Source organism: Poecilia formosa, unplaced genomic scaffold (genome assembly GCF_000485575.1).
Source record: "Poecilia formosa unplaced genomic scaffold, Poecilia_formosa-5.1.2 Scaffold170, whole genome shotgun sequence".
NCBI classification, from domain to species: domain Eukaryota; kingdom Metazoa; phylum Chordata; class Actinopteri; order Cyprinodontiformes; family Poeciliidae; genus Poecilia; species Poecilia formosa.
The window spans coordinates 756625-772415 of NW_006800109.1; the positions used below are offsets into that span (position 1 = coordinate 756625).

The window sequence follows — 15791 nt, forward strand, 5'->3', positions numbered from 1 at the left end:
CCTGTAGGAAACAGCCAACCTTTAGGAAACAGCCAACCTGTAGGAAACAACCAACCTGTAGGAAACAACCAACCTGTAGGAAACAACCAACCTGTAGGAAACAGTAACAAACACCACAAAGAAGTAGTAGACTCTAGCAAGCATGTGTTTGATGGTAGCAAGCTTGTAGCAACAGTGTAGGAGACTATGAACCATGTGTTTGATGCTAACAAATATTTAGACAACGCTGCAAACAAGTAGAAGACTCCAGCAGGCATGTAGGAGACGTTGACTAGGGACGCCAAGGTTGTTGAAGATGATGGGAAGATGGCTGGAGGTTTCATGCAGAACCATCCTGGAGGAGAACATATGTCTGTCAGTAAAAGTGTAAAGTTTGTAGACTTGAAAACTTGAATACAAATATATGGTTCACCTAAAATAAAAAAATCTCCATTGTCAAGAAAATCTTTTATAGTTTTATGCATGTAGCTGGTTAAATTTTTTTTATTTGACTTCAGTTAGACTCTGAATTTGGTGCAGTTTTACTCAGATTTAAATTTTTGTCCCTTTTTACTCTTTGGGAGGGAAAAATTCCCTCCGAGTGTTTAGAAAACTTACTTTATGTTATAGATTTAATATTTTATCCTGTTTTCCTCACAGCAACCCTGCTGACCCGGGACTCGGACCTCTGCAGTGACAACTGATTTCCAACTCCTAGAGCCTCCCAACAGGTAGGACACAAACTGTCCTGTCGTGGGAGGTTTATGCACAGGAGAACAAGACACATTACTGGCAACAGAATGTCACCAAGCACATTGCTGCAGACATAATTGGCAAGCTGTGAAGAAAGTGTAAAACAAAAGGAGGGGAAAAATGTGCACAGTTGGTATTTTCATTCTTGCACTGAACATGAGGCAGAAGAAGTTCCTTTGCACACAGAGAACCACACAAAGCATAAAATCCAAGTAATCTTCCTCAGTACACCGCCTCTGTCATTTCTCATTATTAAGCTCATCTTTTAATTAAAAGATGTCTCAGCAGGGTTCTAAATGCTATATTGACTTAAGTTACAAACCAATGGACAACAAAGAAGCCATCATTTTTCTTCTTTTGCCATTTGGTGCAATGAGCCACTGTTTCCACGTCCCTCTGCAGAGCGCTGGAACTGTTTCTGTGTTCAGACGGCTAAAAGACGTCGGCGCAGGCTCATTGGAATGATAATCTAGTATGTGTCTGCACTTATGGAGAATATCTTGAAGCATGTCAGAGTTGCATCAAAGCCGCTGTTGTAATTTTCTTTTCAAGGGCAACTTGAAAGAGAAGTCGGCAAGAAAGTAACATTAGTTCCTTGTTTTCTCCTACGAGGCAGCTGCTTCAAAAGTAACCTCGCGCTTTCTGAAGGGAGAGTGGGATGATTCAGCAGGAACCTAACCGCCCATCTGACGGATTCGCATTTAAACATAAACAGAAATATGGCCGCTCCAGGGAGCTCTGCAGAGGAATGGAAATCAGCCCCAAATTTCACAGCCGCAAATCAAACGGGCCTTTTATTTAACTCTTCCTCTGCGTTTCCCCTTTCTTCGTGGCTCCCTGTAGCATCGTGCACGCATAACAGCACCTACTGATTGGCCTTATTTGAAGTACGTACCCTGACAAAAAGAAAGAAAAGAAAAAAACGTAGAGGAGATTTTTCCCTGTGTCACAAAGGGATTGAATGTGGTTCTCCAGAAGAGGAGGGCCTGAGAGGATTATATGGCTCAGTGGGCGCTGTATTGTGTGGGGAGTGGATACTGCAGGTACCCACCGAATCCCAGCCAAGAGACCAGAGCGGTGTTGCTAGGGATAATGCTGCCTCCCAGCAATTAAACTCTGGAGGTTTTGGAGTACTTTAAGAGGGAGCTTGTTAAATTATCTCATCTCTCCTTTCTTCCTTTCTTTCTTCTCTTCCTCTTTTTACCACATTTCTGAACATTTTTTACTGCTCCACTTGATCAAAACCTGAAGTCCGCTGCCTTTTACACCTCCTTTAAATCAGAAGTCAGATGAAAGCAAATGAAAACTTAAACAGAGAACAGATTTATAAACTTACTTTAGCTGTAAAGGAATTCTAAAAATGCCAAAAACCACCAGATGAGGGCAGCTTTGAATTAATTCCTGGAAGATTTAAAGTAAAATAAGAAAATTAAAACTCCACTTGATGTCTTTATGTTGGAATCTATACTATTTAAACAAGAACTTTAATTAAATATGAAGGTTCCTTTATGCTGTTTGCTTCATTATTTTTAGCCTTTAAATGAGTTCAGACGTTTATTGGATGTTTTTCTAAATCCTTGTGTGAAACTTTTTAACATTTGTCTGGTAAAGTTGTTTTATATTAAAACAGCAGCAGAATGCAGTTTACTTCAGCTTATATGTGGATTTCTGCTACTTTTTTGAGTCATTAAACAGGGAAACAAAGGCTTTAAAGTACTTATAAAAGCCAATATAAGTCTTTTTTGTTTTGAAATGTTGAGTATTTTTTGTTTTCTAACATTACTTGTTCTGCAGAAGAAATTAAAGAAGGCATCTTATTGGTTATAATCTTTATAAATCGGGATGAAAATGTAGCTTTGAACACGTTTGCAGACAAAACAACAGACTGGACAAAGTGAAGTAAACCAGCGAGAAAGTTGTTCAATAAACTTTTATTTAAATGTTCCTTTTTCCTCAAATTAGGCAAATAAAATGTAAACAAACTCAAACGAACTCAGTAGACAACCTCATTTTGTTAAATAAAAAACTGTCTGTATGCTTCCTGTGAATCTCATTAAAAAACAAACAGACACTGTGATGCTGTTCCTGGTCCAGTAGATGGCAACAACATCGGCATTAGTGGCATAAAGTTGAAAAGAACATTAAAAACTGGTAGTTTAAAATATCCCCCAAATCATGTGAAGTTTGTTTCCTTTAACATCATATAATCTGATGCTTTTCTGCTTTGAGGTTTAATAGACAAAACAAGTTGTGACAAAGCGACAAATTACAGAAATCCCCTTAAATTCAAGCTCAGAAAGCTGTTGTGGCCTGGAATAGTTTGGAACTAAATTGTTCCATAATTTGGTGAAAAATAAAAACTTATTCCACAGGAATTAAGATGTTTATAAAACCTATAAACATCCTTTTTTAATGTTTGACCATTAAAAACCACTGACCACTGATGTTAAGTGTTATTGATTTGATCACTTTAGACACTTAAGCTGCTCTAATAGTCATGTATCTAACTAGTTATTGATTATTTTGCATTGTTTTCTTTGAAAATAACTTCAAACAACCTTTTGACCAAACTTCCATGAACTTCAGTTCTTGTTGACTGAACCTTTGCTTCCCTTGTTACTCTGATTCCTCGGTGCAGATGCCAGATAAACTTCTTCTCCTTCCCTTCTGCCTTTCACTTTAACCTCCATAAAACTCCCGTCTTGGTTTTGGTTTTATGTGAAAGGCAGCGCTCGGTAACTTTGACCACCGTCCTCGTCCTCGGGCAAACAAACAGCCCATTTCAAAGGTGAAAGTCCGCGGCTTTCCTCGTGGAAAAAAAATGTGCTCATTTATTTCCGAATGTGACACTGTGCTTCCTAACACCCTTGGGACTCGTGTGTCCGTAGTTCCAGGTCGCTTCCCGACGCTGCAGTGCTGCGTTAACCTCCTTTCTTTACCCCCCAACCCCCACCATGCACACAAAGCAACTGCCCCAAAGCTTCGTCGTCCAGGACAAATTGGTCGCAAGCGGCTCATTTACTCAGAGCCGTCATGAATGGACTGTGCCGTGACTGTGTAAACAAGTGCAAAGACTCCCAAGGGCATTCCTGCATAAATAATGACTCCAAAAGATGTTTGCCATTTGTACCACTCACTGGTTGCAGACATGGGTCAGGTAGTCTCCTCTGCAGGGAGTCTTCAGTAAACAACAGCCGTGGCGTCCATTAGCGAAGCTGTGGGAAGTTTGCCTGGTCACTCCGGGGCTGCAGGGTATTTTTCTTCTGCGAAAGGCCCAACGGCAAGGCTTCTGCTTTGGTCCGAGTCAAAGTGGGAGTTACCAAGATTATTATAACTAAATCTAACCAAATAACAAACACTGAAATTGAGAAAACATTTTTGTTAAAAGGTAATTGATGGGGGAAAACTCTAACTGGAAGCATATCATGCATTTATGAAACTAAAACAAAAATATCCTTCGTTTTCATGTTTGAATCTTTATATTAGCCTTTCAAATTGAAGTGAAATTGAATTTATTCTCCAACACAAGTAGTTTACGTCAGCTGTTAGCAAATTACGGTAGTAGATGCTCCTGCTGGCGACGGTTGTTAGTCCACAAAATGCCGACCGCAAATGACAGGAGAAAACTCCAGTTGGTTGGTTATTCAACAATAATTGAATCCATTTTTTTCTTCTATAGAGTATTCATCATATAGTTAATGTATACATCGTTACAATACTTTGACCTTTTTGAATTCTGCACCTAAAAGTGAACAAAAGAATGAAAAAACTAAAACTACTACTATGACGAATAAAAACTAAAAAACATCTAACAAAAAAAAAACAGCAGACAGATTCTAAAAACTAACTGAAAAGAAAAAAATCCCAATAAAACTCAAAACTGTTGTAACCCTGGAAGTTATGAGGCACGCTGCAGTCTGAACGTATTTATTTTTCCCCGTTAGAAATGTGAGAAGCTGTGTTTTGTCATTCTGGCAGGACAGAGACTTTGGTGGCAGACAAGGAGTCAAAACACGGCACGTCTCGTGTTATTTGTGCTGAGCTCTGGTCTGTCTCCAGTCTTTAACGCACAAAGCAGAAGCTGAGTCCACGTGTCATCCGCGGATTTTAAGTCGTCTCTGGAGGCGAACTAAAGTTTTATTTTCCAAGTGTAACGTAAACGGCATTAGACGTCGGTTTCTGACATTCTCCCTCGGCCAAACGAAGCACACTAAAGAATCCGGCTCTCAGTTTGATTAAATTGCTCCCAACATTCCCAGTCTGAATGCCCTGAGCTGACGGACGGTTGTGGATAGATTTAGTTTTCCTCTTTTCATTCATGAAGCTTTTCAGGTTCAACCTTGAAGGAGGCTGGAGATTCCTTCTGAAAGGCTAAGAATGAAAGCAGGAGGTTGTTTTTCTCCGTGTAAGTCGTGCACCGTGCAGAGGAGGAAGGTGCGGATGATGTTTCTACAGAAATGGGTCACTTTTCAATTTTTTTTTTCCCACTTGGCAAATAAACATGTTAAGTGAAGATAGCTTTGGTCCCTTTTTACCTGCAGAGAGAGTGCTCATTAAACAGAATGATTAAATGGATTAAATCCTCTGATCCCCATTAACAGTGGGGTAAGGAGGAAAAACATGCCGTTACCTAAATCAAAAGGGTTTATCCTCTGTCTGAGGGGCATTTACTGCTTGTCAAACTCGGCTTGCTGAGCTTAGCAAAGATTGTCAGAATTGCCTGAACTTTCATCAAGCTAAGCTTCGCTCTGAAATGAATGCAACCATAAGGGGTGTTAACATGCCAACATTTAATATGTACATTTATTATTTAATCTTTTCTGAACAAGAACCATTTTTTGCATCCCAGCACACCTTATCCCCGTTTAGCTCGGATCTGTCTGTGCTTTCAGCAGCTGTGGACAGAAGATAGGTGAGCAAAATTTAAATCTCAGAACTCCTGCAAAAACGTAAACATATGCAGGAATATTAATATATTTCTTCACTGATTTTATTGACCATAATTGCTTCACTTTTTGTCAGTTTTCTCCCGTTTTGATCAGAAAATCAGACATTTCTGTCGGGGATTTATATGAATGGAGACTGTAGAGGTTAGCTTCGCTGGCAGGGCTAAGATGGTTTCTGCTTTGCGTATTAAAGCATTTTAACTTATGATTTGAGTTTGAAGTCCTAATTTAGGCACTTGAAGTGTTTTTAGTGGAGATCTGAAGTATTTCCAGGTTTTTGCTCCTTGTGGGCAGCCTTGGTCCCCGATCCGTACTGTATTCAGTAAAAGTATCTCCTCCACCATAACGTTAGCCTCTCTGTATACTACTTCCTGTTTTAGCATTAGATTACTGTGTAGGAAGGCTGTCAAGTCTGTTTGTTTAGCACATTTTAACAACAAAGACATAACCCAGTAACCAACTAAACCAATTATTAAACAAGCAATAAACATTACATTTTGTCATCATTAAGCAAATATATTGATCAATGTTCCAGTTATTATAAATCAGAGTTATCTGTAAACTGGTGGGATTTTAGCCTTCATTTAAAGGAAACCAGTATTTCAGCATCTTTCTGGAAGTTTGTTCCAGATTAGTGGAGTTTAGGGTTAGGGTTAGCATTGGGTGACATTTTCAACCTCTCATTGGTTTTTATAAAAATGCTGAAAACAGGAGTTGCACACGAAGGATTTATAGATGCCAGCTGCTTAATTTATGAACATAATTGTTAAACGGCGTTTATAAGCTGAACAGAAACAGAGCTGAAGTTATTATCTTTGGACCTAAAGAGGAACAATCTAGAGTCCGCACAGCTTCAGCTATTACAGCTGGAAACTAGAGATCAGGATGAAACCTGAGAGCAGCGATGGACTCAGACATGAACCTTCAGAGTCACATAAAGACAGTTACAAAGCCAGCCTTCTATCACCTGAAGGACTCACCTATGTGTTTATCTTCAGGCATATTGATTACTGCAGCAGTGTCTTTATAGGTCGGCCTAAAAACTAGACTCTAACATGCTGCAGTTGGTGTATCACTGAACAGCTCAGCTGCTTAGAGTTGCTTTTGAATAATAATAACTGGAACATTGATCAACATATTTGATGTGAAATGGTGATTTGAAGCAGTTGAGAAAAGCAATGTCTGGTATTCACAATAGCTGACTATCTGATCTGTTTGTTTTCATGATATTAACACTTTGAACTGCCTTGTGTTTGAAATATGCCTTACAAATAAACTTGATTTTATAAATTCAGCTGAAAACTGCAGTTTGTGAAGTTTTATTTTATTGACATGCATTCAATAAAACCAAAATAAAAATGACCCAGGGTGAAAAGATCCTGCTATTCTAAAGCTAATGTGACATTTCTTTATTTTAAAGCTTGTGTTTTAAATTAAACAGACTAACAATGGAATTAACTTTGGGATTTTAAATACGGATTTTAAAGCTGTACAGGCTGATCCTGCTTTCTACACCTTTTCGGATGGTAACTGCTTTGCTAGAGGAGAAAAGGCGCTTAATTTTCCACTCCATATAAATCATGGAGCAATGTCCGGATGCTCTTTCTTGGCCTCTGGGTCAAATTTAACATCGGAAGACAGTGATTTACCCATGTGTAGCATTATGGTGCAAAGCATATTTGCTTAAGCCTGATATTAAACAGAACTCAGACGATGGTAAAGTTCATGCTGCGTTGTGTTTCCATGTAGAAATATGTGACACATCGTTACGGGAAAAGATGGGGCCAAATTAAAAAGTCATTGTCGTTTAATTGCTTTGTCAAACTCGGACGGTGGAAAAAGTTCACTTGTCAGGAGATAAATCATTCTTATTTTCATGTTTGATGATATGGGCATGATTTAATTATGATTTATATCACATTTGCTAATCAGTTTCTTGTTAAATGTTTAACAATGGTCAACATGTCATGACAGATTGAACATGTTGGCTTCGTTTGACGAGACGTCAGCCATGGAACGATTAAAATATAATATTTTTCTGAGATGTGTTGTGCAACATAGTGTCTCTATGAACACCAGATAACTAGAAACATTTGAAATCTGGTGTGTTTTTATAAAGCAAATAAATGCCTGAAATGTTATCAGGCGACTGGGATTTGATTTTAATTTAGCATCTAGTTCTGCTCACAGGATGATGATGTGCCTGCAGCCAAAGTCTGCTCAGATATGATTGATTAAAAGTAGAAACCGTATAAGAATTAAAAACCTGGCCTCCATGGAACCAGTGAGGATTTTCTGTGGTTGAACAAAGAAAACACAGAAACTGGGCCGGTTCTGAGCCCGTTGTAAATGTTCTTGCTCTGATTTTCTGGCTGTAATGACTGCTTGATGTCTTATCTGAGCTGGCCTAATGTCCAAATTGTGAAATATGCTCCCATTTAAAGTTAAATAGACAATAAAGCAGTGTGTGCCTTTAAGTGGATATTGGTTGTGATTGACGAGGCGTTCGCTAAGGGGAATACAGTTTCTGTGGATCTCAGTCTGACCCATGAGTGCCTGTTACTGTAAGACCTCCATCATTTAACTTGAAGCTACAGAATATTGGATTAGTCCAGAAAAAAAAAAAAACGCAAAACAAAAAAAACCTCAAACACATGCAATTATTCTAATAAGCACATGTGGAAAAAACTGGTGAGAACACACCACCTCAAAAACATGAAGTTTTTTAGGTGGTGTTAGTTTTCTTTATGAAGACTGGCTTTAAGCTTTTACATTTTTCTCATAAGTCTCCTAAATATTTTATTTCCCCAGTTTTTAAAGCTGGAATATTTAACTTTAATTATCTTTTTTATATATATACATATTTCTTAAAACTTTGAGAATGCCATGACAGTTTGAGACAGAAAGTATCACTCTCCTCCGCCTCCTCCCTGAGCTACTACTGTTATCTGAAGAAATGCAAAGTTTAAAACCAAAAACAGCCAATCAGAGCCTGGAGGCGGGTCTTAACACTGTCAATCAAGCTTGTGTATTTGCTACTCAAGGTACAAATGGTTGAGAAACAACGTGTCGTTACAGACAACTGTTTATTGATGACCATGCTAACTAACTTTAGCATTCATGACAGACTCTGCTTGGTGCAGCGTAGCAGAGAGCCTGATTGACAGCTCTCAGACCCGCCTCCTGGCTCTGATTGGTTGTTTCTAGTTAGCACCAGGAGAAGGCAGAAAAATAAAAAAAATTTCACAGATTCTGTCTCAAACCGTTTGGTTACGACATAGTTTCAACAAGTATGTAAAATAAATACTTTATATGCATGAATGCTTTTTGCAACCCTGTAAAGTAGGTTGAAAAATTGTAGTGTCTGATAACACATTAGGATCCGGACGCCTTAGTTTCCACATTTCTAAAACAAAATGCTGAGGGGGCGAAACGTTCAAGGTAAAGAATGTTTTATAGAGCAGATAGTTGAAGCTGCAAACAAAGAGAAGTCTCAGGTGGATAAAAGTGGGAATTCTGTTGCCTTTTGAAAAACGCCTCTGTGAGAAACACCCATACGGTACCAGTTTGGCATTCCCCATCACATAGCTCTAACTTTAGAAACAGTCTTCTCTACAGGCAGGTGGTTTTTGTATCTGCAGCATGTTGCTTCACCTATCTATAGTCGCTGGTGGGCGTTTTTCACCGTGCATCTTTGACCCTGTCAGCATATTGCTTTTGTTTAGAAATGTGCTCCATCTGCAACCTCCAGATTTTAATACTTTATCAAGACTAAAACATATTTTAAAAAATGCACAAATAGAACCATCAGACTTCTTCTACTGAACTTTAAAATGTAGTTTTGAGTGTAGGAGCACTTAAATTTCATTTAAACTTCTGATCCTGTTGCAGTGTGTTTTCGTTTTTCAATCTGAAGATATGAAGTGTTTTTCTTTGAGGCACCAGGCAGAAAAGCATCATTAAACTGGTGCAGACCCTGACTGCTGTTCAAGGATCCGACAGGTTTGGTCTGCCAGCAAATTATTTCAAAGTGTTTTCACTGATAAATTACAGCCATCCTGAGAGAGAAACATGCAACAGGCCTACGATTTGTTTTCTTTTAACATTATTGTAAAAACGATCCAAAAATTCAGCAGCTTTCACTGAACAGACCAGGACAAAGGTTAGAAAACCACTAATTAGTCTGGTTTAACAAAGAAAAAAATATTTGCTTTTGTTGCTGAGAATCTACAAAAGTTTTATTTTTGACCAAGAAAATTAAAAAAAACAATTAATTTTTTCTTCTTTTAGTTTTTTTATCTGTTGAGCAGATAAAAATATTTTTCAATAACATTTTTTCTATCATTTTTTTTTAACTAAATGTTTTGGATGCCACTGACTTTAGAAACTAAAACCAGTGGGGTAAAACAGATTTACACATAAAGGTGTTTTTGTCTTAAAATCAAAATGTATGTATGTGTTTTGCACAGTTTGGCTTCATTACTGCTCTGATTGTTGTTTTCTTTTCAGCAAATGGCCATTTTTAATACTCTGAATTACTAAATTTGCTACTGATTATTTTGGTAATGGATTCTTAATTAGTCTGGTTTATTGTTTCAGCCCTAATTGAATGCTGGATCTGTTGAGGTGGGTCTTAGCGCTGTCACCAGTGATTGAGTAACCAATCAGAGCAGAGGAAGTTAAGTGCAGTCACCTGCCCGGTGCCGGACATGCAGGGAGGCACAAACATTTAGATCCAGTGGATACGGAGCCTTTTGACTCCAGCCAACAGCTTTTAGATGATTCTCCCTGCGGTCGGTGAATCCCAGCACTCAGCCGACTGTTGGAGCAAAACCCTGAACTCTTGTTTGTAACTTCCCTTTGTGCAGAAATCTGCCCTCAGATGATCTGCTGCTTCATGATCTTCCCTGACTTCTTCTGCACATCATAGCTTGGCTTGGATTTCACAGCCGGCTGTATCTTTTAGACAGCCACCCAGGCTGCGAGCAGCACCCCCAATTGTGTTGCATAATTGTGTGGCATATAGGTTTCTGCTCCAAGCGTGGGTTTGAGGGAGAATAGAAAGCAGGAGGATGTGTCGGTGGAAGAGAGGGGGAAAAGAAATAAAGAGCAAAACAAAGCAACGCCCACTCCTCATTAGCGCAGACGTCGCGTGTGTCCGTTATCCTGCAAGATAACGTTTGAAGGAAGGGAAAATGAATGAAATAAAAACAGACGCCTGCATTTTCTGCACCACAACATGGGATGGAGACATAAAACAAATCTCTACACTTAGGCTGTGCCATCTGTTCATCTTGGAGAAGAGTATGCCTTTGCGACACTTTTTCCCACCTCCCTTAGAGACCATCAAGCTCTCTCAGAAGCTTGACAAAGTGACACGCCTGCACGCCAACCCTGCGGCTGCGTGTTTTCTTCCTCCTGCCTCTCTTTTCTTCTCCTGGATTTCACTTTTTCCCCACATAGTTTGCATATCTAAATCCAGTTTTTGATAGCATATGTGAAATACAATGTGACATAATACAATTTGAGCTCCATGTGAGAAATGGGATTATCTTGGTCGTGATTGTCAGCTCTGTGTTACAGTAATCATTTCCTTCCATGAGCGAAGACGTGACTCACTCACAACTTGACCCGCTGTCATCATCTATTCACTCTGACACTATTTATGCGTTTTTGGCGTCATATTTTGTTTTCCTTCAGGTGAAGTAGAAATGAATTTGGAAATGGAATAAATAAAGACGGGAATGATGAAAAAATTAGTAATCCCCCTGCAAATTGGAACAAGAAGTGTTTCCCACTGGCAGTACACCCCCCACACCCCCATTTCCCTGTTTCTGATGCTCTGTTTTTAATTTTTGTAATGAAATTCATGTGTGGATGCATCCATGTCTCCAGACGAAGGTCGCCTCGCATAAATCTGACAATTATTTACCAAAAGAGACTTATTTTGACCATTTGTAGCCTCTTATTGTGTGATGTTTATAGTTTTTGATATGGGATTCCAACAATTTTTTTGCTGTTGTGTAAAGAGGGCTTATAATGTAAAATCAATTTTTTTGAGCTTTATTGTTGTCATTCCCTCATGAGAACATCTGTAAACAGCACAATGGAGGAGTATTGTTGTGTTGACATGCTCAAAGCGGAGAGTAGGAAAGGTTAAGAGCTTCTTAAAGAGACAGACACCCAATTTCAAGATGTCAAACTTATTTTTTTAACAGCTGAAGTTAACATAGATACTTGATTGTGCTTTTAAAAGACAATAAGTGTCTGGAAACTCCAAAAAACCGCCCCTTTAAATGTTGATATTAAAGTTAGACACCAGTGACAGACAGTGTTCATACCGCCTGAAACCACAAGCATCAGTCTGCTTTTAACACCAAATAAAATCTGATTGTGGATCGGAAGAATATTGATGTTTTCAGAATGATTTAAAAATAAAAAATTATCCAGATGAACTGAACTTCCCAAGCTGTAATTCAAAGTTTTATTACCTTGCTTTAATTTCTCCAGTTCAATACAGCAGAGAAAAAAACCTGGATAAATATTTAGTAAAATCCCCATATCAACTGCTAAATCAGGATAAATATTGCAGGAAGTTAAAAATTAAATCATTAAACATTATCTGATATGCAATAAAGTTTGTAGAAAAGAACGTGTTAAATTGAAAGACTTTGTTTGCCTTTCTTTTCTATAACATGTTTCAATTCTACAAACTTCTGAGCTGACCTCAGAAAGGCTTAAAAAAGTTTAACATTTTGTGTTATTGAAAAAGTGGAGCTCTTACATCAAAATCATCAAACACAGAATGAAACATTTCCAGGCTTTATTTCATGTGGTTTTGATGATTACGGCTCACAGAGAATGAAAAAACAAAATTCAGTGTCTCAGAAAATTAGAATTTCAACTAAGATCAATTAAAAAATATTCTGAAAATTGTAGTCTTTTTTCTACATTCATTACTGAATGTGGACTCCTTTAGTATAAATTACTGCATTAATGCAGCATGGCCTGGGGGTCAGGTCAAGACACTTGGTGTTGATTAAAACAACTTTTAGCACATTTAGCAGACATAAAGCCGTCAAAGTGCAGGATCTGTCTGAGCGTAGTGACTTTATCTTTTAAACTCCAGCCATTATTCCCTCTTAATACCTTGTCCCACCACACTTTTTCTTTCCACTCAACTTTTTCAGAATATTCCAATTTCCCAACACACTAAGTATTGTTTTTATTCTGTCGTAATCATCAAAACCCATCAGCAAATGTGGCGTGAGACTGGAAAAAGCACAGAGAGCTGGATGGATGGATGTGATCTGATTCAGGAATGGAATAAATAAATAGTGTGTTTAATTTGTGGCATAACTTCTCGTTTTCAGGGTCGTTTTAAAAGTATATTTTCACATTCAGTCTGGTTCTAATTTGCTGTCTAGCTTGCTTGTTTGTGTTATTGATTGAGGCTTTAATTACAAAAGTTTAACAAGTATCTCCAAAGCTAATTCCTACAAGTCCGCAGTGTGAGTGAAGTGTAGTTAAACAGTGCTGACGTGTGCGCCGTCGACGTGGAAACGGGACATTTTGAATCCCACTTCCTCCTCCATGCCAGGGATATAGTGGAGCACATGTCTCTCTGCGTTTTTGGCCATCGATATCTGGGCGACACACCCCGCTCGCCCGCCTCTGCCAGGAAGTGACACATGGCCGGGGATGCATCATTTTCCGAACGCTTGGCCGAAGCCACGTCCTCTCCAGCCTGCTTCCACAGCAGCCAGTAAAGAGGACATCCATCAGACAAAGTGTAATTTGCCATGCAGTCACGCTTCTTTGCTAATACAATTTGTTAACCAGTTGTTACATGTGAGCGTGTTTGTGCTCCTGAATGCCTGGTGATTGGTTTCATTTCTGCTTTTTTTAATATTACATTTCTGTCAGGAACTGTCAAAATCTGCAGCTTTAATGCCGGTTTGTTGGCCATTAACTTTGCTTTATTCAGTGTTTGTTTAAAGAAACCAGAAGTTTTTAATCATTTGGAGGATGGATGAAAGAGCGAGCAGCGCTGAGCTGAGTGACACGGCGGTAATTTGGCGGAATAACCGATTTTCTTTGGCTGAAAGTGACATTGAGGTGACCTGGAAAAATCCATGTCATTAAAAGCTTTGTTCCCACCTCAGCGACATGCTGCGTTTCATCTGCCGCCGGACGCTCGCGTGTCATCTCTTTCTGCCTTCTGCTGTAATAAACCTCAACAACCGACTGGTTCTTCCTGTAATTGGGAGAATTTCCCGATTCTTTTGTTTCTCCTTTGCATCACGCTCCTCCAGCTCTGCACCGAGCGGCTTTCCTAGATAGCCTCACACAAAGCAGTTTAATTCTTGTTACACAACACTAGATGTCACTCCAATGTTCCGAGATTAGTTTGATGTGACTGCATTTGCCCACAAACGAGGTGGACATCCCCGTCCGCCTTTTAGTGCGTTTTCCCACACATGGACTCGCACGCTTTCACATCGCATTACATCACATCTCCCTGCGGTTGCCCACGGATCAAAAGCTTGTGGCGTCCCAGTCAGAGATGCTGTCTCAGATAAGCAGATTTAAAGTGTGTGTTATTTGAGCAGAAAACTGAAGAGGGGTGACTGCCATGGTGTGATCCCAGGTCTCAGGGGGAGGCTCCCGCATGTCAGAATATGCTGTTGCAGGATCTTTCTGATGAAGTCATTAAGAAGTCATTAAGAAACCATTAAGAATCATTAAGTCGGCGAGGTGGCACTCGAATGCGCGCACAGTGAAGCACCAGGCATCAGGAAAACTTGTTAATCACGCAGTTTATTTGTTTCCCCAGTGTGAGACTGTAAATACTATGACAGTGTGTTGAAGTGTGCATCCTAATGAAAGTCTGTATTAGCTCCTCTGCCAGTGTGAGCGGCCGTCTCCAGAGGGGCCACTCTCATCATCACACGATGGCTGCCTCCTTGCCAGCTAACTCTCTAAAGCAATAAACAAGAGCACACCATTCTGATTCTGTTCACTCATTTTCCCCTTAATCGCCCAGGTGGCTGATTTATAAAATGGCAGCGATATCGAGGAGCGCGACGCTTTGTTTTCCGTCCTTCCTGCTTCCATCTTTCATCACCGAGTTGGAAGCTAATGTATGCGCCTGGGTTGCTCTGTTGACAAGTGCCTGCGTTTGCCATGCATATAGGCATGGCCCCGGTGTTTTTCTAGCTGATTGTCTGCAACCACTGGAACCCTGGTGTGGCGACAGGAAGGAGGAGGGTGCTGCTGCTTGAAAATCCACTGAAGTGCTCTTATCTTACTCATTAGGCTGCGGCGAGATGTCGCCTTCCCCCATAATTATCTCCATACAGTAAATCTCTCATTAGGAGGTCGCTCCAAAGCAAACCCGAAGAGACTCGGGGCTATCTGTCAGAGGAGGGAGGAAGGGATGATGGCTCAGGTGTTGCTGGATGCTGCTGCCAGGATTAGGCCTCCATAGGTACGAAATGCTGTCAGAGAAACTCCACACATGAGGATGTAGTGGCACATTGTCATGCAAAACTATTCATGCCTCACATTTTGCCACATAACCACAAACTGCCACCTGTTTCATTAGGATTTCATGTGATAAACCAACAAAAACTGTTGCAAAACTTTAGCTGTGTTATTCCAAATCTGTGCAAAACTTTGTCAACGTTCCACTGATGTCACAATTGAGGTGTTTCCAATAAATGAAAAATGCATTTAAAATCACATGTGAATAATTTCTTTTTATGCAATAAGTCACTAAAAGCCATGCAGCTCAATCTTCCTATCGTTTTATTCGTGGTTTGCACCATTAGTAACATCTGGTTGTTGATCGTGTGACTCGTGTGATGCAAAAACATAAAAAATAAATGTTTCCATTGCAGTTTTCTGAAATAAACCTGTTTCTCTACGGCCAATAAATCATTTAATCTTAGCACCAAGACATTTTATCAACAAACAAGTTTTTTTTTTAAGTTTGCATGTTTCCATTAAGCAAATTTATGTTCAAAATGTCAAATTGCTAAATTATATGGTCAATGGAGACACAACTAGTGGGATTTATTTTCTAAAGTATTTCTCAGCACCTTTTTTAAT

At 39.4% G+C, this 15791-nt stretch overlaps 1 protein-coding gene across 2 annotated transcripts in view; it reads left to right on the top strand.

Moving 5' to 3' along the window:
* rbfox3a (RNA binding fox-1 homolog 3a) overlaps positions 1-15791 on the top strand; it is a 546624-nt gene that overhangs the window by 141456 nt on the left and 389377 nt on the right. For both annotated transcript variants that reach the window (XM_016677950.1, XM_016677951.1), the window contains exon 5: positions 640-710. The gene's annotated coding sequence lies outside the window, so the exon portion shown is untranslated. The remainder of the gene's footprint in view (positions 1-639; positions 711-15791) is intronic.